The sequence below is a fragment of the Rutidosis leptorrhynchoides genome, chromosome 2, assembly GCF_046630445.1.
Source record: "Rutidosis leptorrhynchoides isolate AG116_Rl617_1_P2 chromosome 2, CSIRO_AGI_Rlap_v1, whole genome shotgun sequence".
Taxonomy (NCBI): domain Eukaryota; kingdom Viridiplantae; phylum Streptophyta; class Magnoliopsida; order Asterales; family Asteraceae; genus Rutidosis; species Rutidosis leptorrhynchoides.
In genome coordinates, this window is record NC_092334.1 from 485809761 (window position 1) to 485818352 (window position 8592).

Here is an 8592-nt window from a genome sequence, read left to right on the forward strand (position 1 = left end):
ATTCACGTCAATTAGGGGTGTACTAATTCTCAAAATTAGTGATATTCCGTAATTCTTAGGCTACCAAGCAAAAAGGGGCATATTCGGCTTCGATCATTCACCCATATAATGTAGTTTCGATTACTTGTGTCTATTTCGTAAAACAGTTATAAAAGTAGCGCATGTATTTGATAATGCTAAAAACGAACATATATTTCATAGCATTATCCTTCAAGAAAGACAAGCGTTTAGTTGCAATTGTTCTATTTACAAGTGATATTCGTTTAAATAATAAAAGGTGAAGACAAAAGACAGATTCGACAATTTGAAGACGCAAATGACCAAAACGCTAAAGAGTACAAAGTACAATCCAAGTGGTTCAATTTATTGATAAGAAATTTCTAAAAGTTACAAGAGTACGAGCTGCGAAACGCAAAGTACAAGATATTAAATAGTACGCAAGGACGTTCGAAAATCCGGAACCGGGACATGAACCAACTATCAACGCGTGACGCAATGGACCTAAAATTACGAGTCAACTATGCACAAAAATATAATATAATATATATATAATTATATAAAATTATATATATTATCATATATATATATATATATATATATATATATATATATATATATATATATATATATATATATATATATATTACAGCAGCCCACGTTTATTGTGCTTTGTGAGCAGGAAATGACGGCCATGCGATCGCATGGCCTGGAGGAAGAAATTCCAAGCGATCACATGGCACACTGTAGCATGTCAGGTCCTATAAATACCACGAATTCTGGCCGAATTTAACACACCTTTTTCTTTTCCTTTCTCTAATTCTCAATCTATATAAATATTTATATTTATAATTTTAATTTTAATTTAAGATTAATAATAATAAGGTTTTGTTAGCGAATATTTTAAGTTTGTAAGTCGAAACTCTGTCCGTGTAACGCTACGCGATTAATACTCATTGTAAGTTATGTTTAACCTTTTTAAATTAATGTCACGTAGCTAAGTTATTATTATGCTTATTTAAGCCGAAGTAATCGTGATGTTGGATTAAATATTAAGACGGGGTAATTGGGCTTTGTACCATAATTGGGGTTTGGACAAAAGACCGACACTTGTGGAAATTGGACTATGGGCTATTAACGGGCTTTATATTTGTTTAACTGAATGATAGTTCGTTAATTTAATATAGAAATTTACAATTTGACGTATCTATAAATAACCATATACACTTGATCGGACACGATGGGCGGGATATTTATAAATACTAATAATCGTTCGTTTAACCAGACACGGGGATGGATTAATAGTCAATGGACTCATTAAAACAGGGGTGGATTACATGTAAGGACACTTGGTGTAATTGTTAATAAAGTATTAAAACCTTGGATTGCACACAGTCGATAACCTGGTGTTATCATTAACATTGTATTAAAACCTTATTACAGTTTAAGTCCCCAATTAGTTGGAATATTTGACTTCGGGTATAAGGATAATTTGACGAGGACACTCGCACTTTATATTTATGACTGATGGACTGTTATGGACAAAAACCATATGGACATATCGAATAATCCAGGACAAAGGACAATTAACCCTTGGTAATAAACTAAAATCAACACGTCGAACATCATGATTACGGAAGTTTAAATAACCATAATTCCTTTATTTTATATCTCATCGTACTTTTAATTATCGCAATTTTATTTATCGTCATTTTATTTATCGCACTTTTAATTATCACAATTTTATTATCGTCATTTACTTTACGCTTTAAATTAAGTTGTATTTTTATTTAATATTTTACATTAGGTTTTAATTGTGACTTAAGACATAAAATTGACAAACCGATCACTAAACGGTAAAAAAAAACCTCCTTTTATAATAATAATAATACTACTTATATATATTTATACAAATATAGTTTAAAATAAATATAGCGTTAAACTTGGCTAGTTCCCTGTGGACGAATCGAACTTACTAAAAACTACACTACTGTACGATTAGGTACACTGCCTATAAGTGTTGTAGCAAGGTTTAGGTATATCCACTCTATAAATAAATAAATAACTTGTGTAAAATTGTATCGTATTTAATAGTATTTAGCAATAAAAATATAACTATTTAGTATACACCTGGCATAACATAAAGTATTTTTGGCGCCGCTGCCGGAGATCATCTTAAATGCCGAAGCGAAACGCTATTAAAAAAAGATTTTTTTTAAGTTTAATTTATTTTTGTAAAAATACGTTTTAAATTTTAAAAATACAAATATATATATATATATATATATATATATATATATATATATATATATATATATATATATATATATCTATCTATTTAAATGTTTATATAAAAAGAAAATATATTTTTATATAATTTATATAAAGTATAAAAGTATTTTTTTTAGTTATTAAAAATATAAATTTATTTAATTAAATATTACTTATATATTATTTTTATAAATTAAAAATCATAAAAATTAAATTAAAAAGTAATCGGGCCAAGGTACTGTAGCAGCCTAACTTCTGGCCTGGTTTCTGGATCCATGCGGTCGCATGACCCAAACAAAGGAACCTCATGCGGTCGCATGAGGTAATTTGACAGATCTGAAACCTTGGACGTACGATTAGGGTTAGAGTATTAATAATAATTATAATTAATTAATTAGTAATTAGGGTTTTAATTATTTAATATTTTAGTTCTTAGTTTTAATAATTTAGTTTTAATTAAGTTTTTATTATAACTTGGTACTTTTATAAAATAATAATATAAAAATTATATTTTTTATAAAAATTGTATTTTTATAACTTTAAGCTTATTTTTATATTTTATATATTTTTATCGTTTAATTCGTAAATTTTATAATTTATCGTTCATAATTAGTTTTAAGACTAGTATTTTTCCGTAGTTTATTTTTATTTATAGATTTCTAAAATTTTCCGTAAAATCCCTTAAGTGATTTTTCTTTAGACTAAGATTTAGGTGCTTTAGAATTTTGCGACGCCGTTTTAAAATTTTAGTACCTTTTAAGTTATTGCCGTTTTGGATATAGAATTTCTTTAAGTTTTAATTCCTTTAGATGCAACTTTTAATATTTAGTTTTTAGACTTTTAAGTTTCGACGCTGCATTTTATTATTTTTCGACGCTTATTTTTTGACCTTTTATTTTTCGACGTTTTTCGACGTTTTTCGACGCATTCTTTTTCTTTCTTATTTCTCGACGCGCTAGTTTTTAGGACATAAAATTTTCTTTATTTTCTTTAAAACTTCGACGAAAAATTATTTTAAGTGGTTAAATTGATAGACATCCAAAATTTTCTGATTCGTAGTAATAGTTGGATTTGTTAGCGGCGAGTTGTGGGCTTCCGATTTAAAGGGTCCTGGCTACCTGCTGCATCTATTGGCTATTCGAAAAGTGGGCAAATGAGAAAAGTCTATTAATTTGATAACTTATATAATTTTTATCTTTATAACTAATAGGATTTTCAGTGAATGCACCGAGCAAAACGTTCACCACCTTTCATACGTTCACCACCTGTAACTCGATCAAGACATCTAGCCAACATTGTCGCCGTTGATTTTTCTTTAGAATCATCATCTAGTCAATCAAGTACTCCAATTTAAATTTCCGATAGTTCATTTTTTGAACCCGGCCTCACAATTGAGAATCCAGAGGATATTCAGGGACAATTCATAGATCCTGAACCACAAATCATTCCTCCTAAACCACAAATTACTCATCCAGAAATTGTTGAGGAAGAAACTATTAAGTCAGAATCCTCTAGTGATTCAGATTCAACAAATTCAATCATGGAAAATCTGGAACCTCTAAGTATGGAAAACCGAATGAGGGCTAAACGCACTGGCCAAGGTCATGCCATTACTCAACCAGACATTAATGCACTAGATTATGAAATCAAAGGACAAATCCTACACATGGTAACTAATCAATGCCAATTTAGTGGTGCGCCGAAGGAAGATCCAAACGAACATCTTCGTACCTTTAATAGGATCTGTACTCTATTCAAAATCAGAGAAGTTGAGGATGAACAGATATATCTCATGTTATTTCCCTGGACTTTAAAGGGAGAAGCCAAAGATTGGTTAGAATCGTTACCTGAAGGGGCAATTGATACATGGGATGTTTTAGTTGAAAAATTTCTTAAACAATTCTTTCCGGCATCTAAAGCTGTGAGACTTCAAGGAGAAATAGTTACGTTCACACAAAAGCCAAATAAAACATTATATGAGGCATGGACAAGATTTGGAAAATTGTTGAGAGGATGTCCTCAACATGGTTTAGACACTTATCAAATAGTACAAATATTCTACCAAGGATGCGACATCACTACAAGAAAAGACATCGACATAGCAGCTGGTGGTTCCATTATGAAGAAAACCGCAACTGAAGCTTACAAAATTATTGATAACACTGCTTCCCACTCACATGAGTGGCATCAAGAAAAAGACATCGTTAGATCATCTAAAGCGGCTAGAGCCGATTCTAGCCATGACTTTGATTCCATTTCCGCAAAGTTAGATGCTTTCGAAAGACGAATGGAAAAGATGACTAAAGATATTCACGCAATACGAATTAGTTGTGAGCAGTGTGGAGGACCACATTTGACAAAAGATTGTCTCAGTATTGAACAAACAATGAAACAAAGAGAGAATGTTTCATACATGAACCAAAGGCCTGGAAATAATTATCAAAGTAATTATCAACCGCCAAGACCAATCTACAATCAAAATCAGAATTATAACCGAAATGTTCCATACAACAACCAACAAGGTCCTAGCAATCAACAAGTATCTAATAATGCTTACAACCAGCAAAGACCTATTTTTTCAATTAAACCACCACAAACCGATGATAAAAAGCCAAATTTAGAAGATATGATGTCAAAGCTAGTTGAATCTCAAACTCAATTTTTCACATCTCATAAACAAACCAATGAACAAAATGCTCAAGCATTTAAAAATCAACAAGCTTCAATTCAAAATCTGGAACAAGAAGTAAGTAACCTAGCAAGGTTGATAGGTGAAAGAAAACCGGGAAGTCTACCTAGCGATACAAATGCTAACCCCTGGAATGAAACAGCTAAAGCCATTACCACGAGAAGTGGTATTACACTTAAACCACCTGAAATACCTGTAATTTCTGATGACTCTATTCCTACTACACAGGCACCACAGCCTGAGCAAGATAAGGAAACAGAACCGGTAGTTGAAAAGGTTAATGAAGATAACACAGTTAAGGCTAAATCTTATGTTAAACCATACCAACCACCGCTTCCTTACCCAAGTAAAATGAGAAAAGAAAGACTTGAAGCCGAGCAATCCAAATTCTTGGATATGTTTAAACAAATAAATGTAAATCTTCCTTTCATTGATGTGATTTCAGGAATGCCAAGATATGCTAAATTTCTGAAAGATCTAATCACAAATAGAAAGAAAATGGAAGAACTCTCAGCTGTTACAATGAATGCTAATTGTTCTGCAGTGCTATTGAATAAACTACCAGAAAAACTCTCAGATCCAGGAAGTTTCACAATTCCATATTTTCTGGGTAGTCTTAGTACAGTAGAAGCATTGGCAGACTTAGGTGCTAGTATAAATTTAATGTCATATTCATTATATGCTAAACTAGTCCTCGAAGAATTGAAACCAACACGAATAAGCATACAACTAACCGATCGATCAGTAAAATATCCTAGAGGGATAATGGAGAACATGCTAGTTAAAGTTGGTACTTTAGTATTTCCAGTAGATTTTGTTATTCTGGACATGGAAGAAGATTCTCGAGTTCCTCTCATATTAGGAAGACCATTCTTAAACACGGCTAAAGCAATAATAGACGTGTTCGGTAAGAAACTGACCCTAAGTATAGAGGACGAGAGTGTTACCTTTTCTGTTGATAGAGCCATGCAACAACCGCAATCTGCAAATGATACATGTTATTACATTCAAACTATAGATTCACATGCAGAATTATTAGAAGAATTTCCAGAATTACAAGGAACAGGACATTAAAGGCATAAGTCCTTCGTATTGCACACATAAAATCCTTATGGAAGAAGGCCATAAAACCTATGTGCAACGCCAACAAAGACTAAATCCTAATATGCAAGATGTTGTTAAGAAAGAAATTATTAAACTGCTAGATGCAGGTTTAATTTATCCAATCTCTGATAGTCCATGGGTAAGCCCTGTTCAATGCGTACCTAAGAAGGGTGGCATGACTGTCATCAAAAATGAAAAAGATGAGCTTATTTCTACTAGGACTGTAACAGGATGGCATATTTGTATTGATTATAGAAAATTAAATGATGCCACCAGAAAAGATCACTTTCCCTTACCTTTCATTGATCAAATGTTGGAAAGATTAGCCGAAAATAGTTACTATTGTTTTCTAGACGGTTTTTTCGGATATTTTCAAATTCCAATCGCACCCGAGGACCAAGAGAAAACCACCTTCACGTGCCCTTATGGTACTTTTGCTTACAAACGCATGCCATTTGGACTTTGCAACGCCCCTGCAACCTTTCAAAGGTGCATGATGGCAATTTTTCACGACATGATAGAAGAATGCATGGAAGTTTTCATGGATGACTTTTCAGTCTTCGGTGATACTTTTGAAACATGTCTAGTTAATCTTGATCGAATGCTTATTAGATGCGAACAATCAAATCTAGTTCTTAATTGGGAGAAATGCCATTTCATGGTTAAAGAAGGCATCGTTCTTGGTCATAAAATTTCAAAGGAAGGAATTGAAGTGGATAGAGCTAAAGTAGATGTAATTGCTAAACTTCCACATCCCACCAATGTTAGAGGAGTTAGGAGTTTTCTAGGGCATGCCGGTTTTTACCGACATTTCATAAAAGATTTTTCTAAACTTGCCACTCCTATGAATAAACTCCTAGAAAAGGATGCTCCATTCATCTTTTCAGATGAATGCATCAAATCTTTTAATATTCTTAAAGAAAAACTCACTAATGCGCCGATCATGATAACTCCAAATTGGAATCTATCGTTTGAACTTATGTGCGATGCAAGTGATTTTGCAATGGGAGCCGTTTTAGGACAAAGGATTGAAAAACGATTTCAACCTATTTATTACGCTAGTAAGACGTTACAAGGAGCACAAACGAATTACACAACTACTGAAAAAGAACTCCTTGCTATTGTCTTTGCTTTTGACAAATTTCGTTCATATCTCGTTCTAGCTAAAACGGTGGTCTATACCGACCATTCTGATCTTAGATACCTATTTTCGAAACAAGATGCTAAACTACGATTAATCCGTTGGATCTTACTCTTACAAGAGTTTGATATTGAGATCCGAGACAAAAAGGGAGCAGAAAATCTCGCAGCTGATCATCTTTCTCGTCTTGAAAATCCTGAATTAGAAGTTCTAAATGAATCGGCCAAACAAGATAACTTTCCTGATGAATATCTATTGAAGATAGATTATAATGAAATTCCATGGTTTGTAGACTATGCAAACTACTTAGTATGTGGATTCCTTGAAAAAGGGTTATCGTACCAAAAATGAAAGAAATTCTTTAGTGATATAAAACACTATTTCTGAGAAGATCCACATTTGTTTAAAAGTTGTCCTGATGGAATAATACGCCGATGTGTATTCGGAGATGAAGCTAGTCAAATCTTAAACCATTGTTACACAGGAGAAATAGGAGGGCATTATGGGCCGCAACTTACAGCAAGAAAAGTTTACGATTCTGGATTCTATTGGCCTACAATTTTCAAAGACGCGCACCTTCTTTGTAAATCCTGTGATGCTTGTCAAAGGGCCGGAAAAATAAGTCAACGTGATGAAATGCCATAAAATGTCATTCAAGAATGTGAAGTATTTGACGTTTGGGGTATTGACTTTATGGGTCCATTTTCAAAATCTCATAATAATCTCTACATTCTCGTTGCCATTGATTATGTATCTAAATGGGCGGAAGCACAAGCTCTCCCAACTAACGATGCACGAGTTGTAGTCAACTTTTTAAAACGTCTTTTTGCAAGGTTTGGAACACCGAAAGCTTTAATAAGTTATCGAGGTACTCATTTTTGTAATAATCAACTTGAGAAAGTTCTCAAAAGATATGAAGTGGATAATGCTAAAAACGAACATATATTTCATAGCATTATTCCTCAAGAAAGACAAGCTTTTAGTTGCAATTGTTCTATTTACAAGTGATATTCGTTTAAATAATAAAAGGTGAAGACAAAAGACAGATTCGACGAATTGAAGACGCAAACGACCAAAAAGCTCAAAAGAACAAAAGACAATCAAAGAGGTTCCAATTATTGATAAGAAACGTCTCGAAATTACAAGAGTACAAGATTCAAAACGCAAAGTACAAAATATAAAATTGTACGCAAGGACGTTCGAAAATCCGGAACCGGGACCAGAGTCAACTCTTAACGCTCGACGCAACGGACTAAAAATTACAAGTTAACTATGCATATAAATATAATATAATATATAATTAATTATATTAATTATATATATATTATATTTATAAATAAAAACCGTCGGCAGAGAAAGACTCCAAGATGTGAGCTGGAATTTCAAACTC

The 8592-nt window shown here is 32.6% G+C and overlaps 1 non-coding gene across 1 annotated transcript; it reads right to left on the minus strand.

Moving 5' to 3' along the window:
- Positions 1-4192: 4192 nt before the first annotated feature.
- On the minus strand, positions 4193-4299 carry LOC139895251 (small nucleolar RNA R71). Its single transcript, XR_011775711.1, has one exon. It is a non-coding gene; the product is annotated as a small nucleolar RNA R71 (small nucleolar RNA).
- Between the last annotated feature and the right edge of the window lie 4293 nt (positions 4300-8592).